Source organism: Chiloscyllium plagiosum, unplaced genomic scaffold (assembly GCF_004010195.1).
Source record: "Chiloscyllium plagiosum isolate BGI_BamShark_2017 unplaced genomic scaffold, ASM401019v2 scaf_3396, whole genome shotgun sequence".
In the NCBI taxonomy this organism is placed as follows: Eukaryota; Metazoa; Chordata; class Chondrichthyes; order Orectolobiformes; family Hemiscylliidae; genus Chiloscyllium; species Chiloscyllium plagiosum.
Window position 1 is genome coordinate 7,409 of NW_025212265.1, and position 2,530 is coordinate 9,938.

Here is a 2,530-nt window from a genome sequence, read left to right on the forward strand (position 1 = left end):
TGGTTCTTATTCACATACCCATCCATTGCCTCTTAAATGCTGTAATTGTGCCAACCTCCATCACTTGCGTTGCCATCTTATTCCGTACACACACTACCCTCTGTGTAAAAAAGTTACCCCTTCAGGTATCTTTTTAATCTTGCCCCCTCACCTTAAATCTATGCCCGCTGGTTTGGACTCCTCCGACCTTGGAAAATAATCATATTCATGCCCCTCAAGGCCTTTACAAGGTCAGGGCACTTCAGGCCTGAGATTACGAGATGTTCACATTGAACCATAAAAGGCCCTGAGGAGAGTGTACTGGGCGTAGCTAAAGAATGAGAGAATAAAACTAAGGATTTAATTTAATAAAACAATATATTTATTTTAGCACAGTACTTTGAAGACATGCATTCATTGTACAATAATTATGAAACCACATATAAAAATACTTTCAAATGATAAATTACAAATCACTCCTAAATGGAACAGGTAACAGGGATGGAGTATGCAATCAGTGGAATGTTTAACCAGACATTACATGGTTCACGTTGGTGTTCAGGTAACATTATTATATGTTTCAGCTCAGAGAGGAAGAAAATGTAACTTGTCTGAACAGCCACAGCCATTGATCCATCACTTTACTTGTTCATCTCGACAATAAAACATAGAACATGGAACAATAAAGCGCATAACAGGCCCTTCGGTCCTCAATGTTGTTCCGACCTGTGAACTATTCTCAGCTCGTCCCCCTATACTATCCCAAAATCACCCATGTGCATATCTAAGGATTTAAATTTCCCTAATGTGGCTGAGCAGACTACATTAGCAGGTAGGGCATTCCATGCCCTTACCACTCTCTGCGTAAAGAACCTGCATCTGACATCTGTCTTAAATCTATCACCCCTAAAAGTGTAATTATGCCCCCTCGTACAAGCTGACATCTTCATCCTAGGAAAAAGACTTTCACTGTCTATCCTATCTAATCCTCAGATCATATTGTATGCCTCGATCAAACCCCCTCTCAGCCTATCCACATAAAACCTTCCCTCCAGACCAGGCAACATCCTGATAAATCTCCTCTGCACCTTTTCCAATGATTCCACATCCTTCCTGTAATATGGGGACCAGAACTGTACACAGTATTCCAAATGTGGTTGCACCAGCATTTTGTATAATTGCAACATGACATTGCGGCTCCCTAACGTAATCGCTCGACAAATGAACCCTAACACACCGTATGCCTTTTTAACAGAGAGCAGAAAATCTATCAGGCATCTTTCCCACTGAATAAGGGTTCCTTTTAAAGATTGATTGGAATCTCCCCACTGCCAGCAGAGAAGGGAAGTACAAGTATTGCAGGAAGAAACCCTATTGCCATCAGCATCTGTGAGGCAGAATAACAATTAAGACCACCGCAATTTTCCTTTTGCCATGAAATTAACTATTATCTGGACAAAAGTCTTCCAAACTAATATTCTGCAGAGTTTGTATTTTTTTTCTGTTTACTTTCTGACGTATGTGTGTGTCTCCGATTTATAGGAAAATAAAGAATGATACACGTATCGCCAATGTCCAAACTATATGTCATTTATCTTTCCATCGTTTTTTGAGTAACTTTGCTTTTGGTTTAGATTAATTATTTTTACAAATTTAAGGAACATGTCTGACATGTTCCTAACACTGTACCTAACACAGTCTGAGACTGATATCATTTGCCATATCACACACTTGGTTACACTGATAATTTGTCATGACCTATGGAGGAGTGGGGCTAGAAAAAGATACAATGACTCTCCAACCTCGGTAGGAACAGGGATAAAGACAAATTCTCTCAGGACCGGTTGAGTTAGAATTCTCTTCCCCACAGGTCTGTGGTACCTGCGTGTTTGCATTTATTCAAAATTCTGTTAGATGGGCAATTTAGCATGGTCAATCCACTGAAAGTCTTTAGACTGTGGGAGGAATCTGGCGCACCTGGAGGAAACACTGGCAGACGGGGGAGAATGTGAAAACTCAATACAAATATTCTTGAGTATGGAAGCAAAACAGGCCCCTGCTACTGTGGGACAGTCGTGCTAACCAATGATACACCATGCAACTCCCACCCTGCTCCCCCCAATGAATCACTGTGCTAGGGAATACTGGGGAAAATGCAAATCTGTAATATAAACAGAAAACAGTGGCAAAACACTTGAGATGAGCCAGTATCTGGAGAGAGAAACAGAGTTAGAATATTAAGCCTGATATTACCCGATTGGGAAAAACTCATATTCGATTCAATAAGTTAAATCTGTTTCTCTCTGCTCAGAACCTGTTAAGGTTTTACAACACTTTCAACTTACTTAGTCTTTTGGACTGTGGATATTCATCTGATCTGAAAGGGAACAGTGTAGCTGCCATTTCTGTTGGCTCTCGAGTATTTGATTATGGCTTCTGAATGAAAAAATTAAAAATATGAGAATGACTATTTTTAACAAATACTTGTGAAGGAAGAGCAAATTATTCCTCGTCAATGAAATGCAACTTGGAAGATAACTTGCAGAGACTG

The 2,530-nt window shown here is 40.0% G+C and overlaps 1 long non-coding RNA gene across 1 annotated transcript in view; it reads right to left on the bottom strand.

Moving 5' to 3' along the window:
- LOC122547347 overlaps window positions 1-2,530 on the bottom strand; it is a 15,183-nt gene that overhangs the window by 4,750 nt on the left and 7,903 nt on the right. Inside the window, exons 2-3 of the long non-coding RNA XR_006310979.1 lie at window positions 2,325-2,415; window positions 152-310 (exon numbers count right to left, since the gene is read on the bottom strand). This is a non-coding gene — a long non-coding RNA (uncharacterized LOC122547347). The remainder of the gene's footprint in view (window positions 1-151; window positions 311-2,324; window positions 2,416-2,530) is intronic.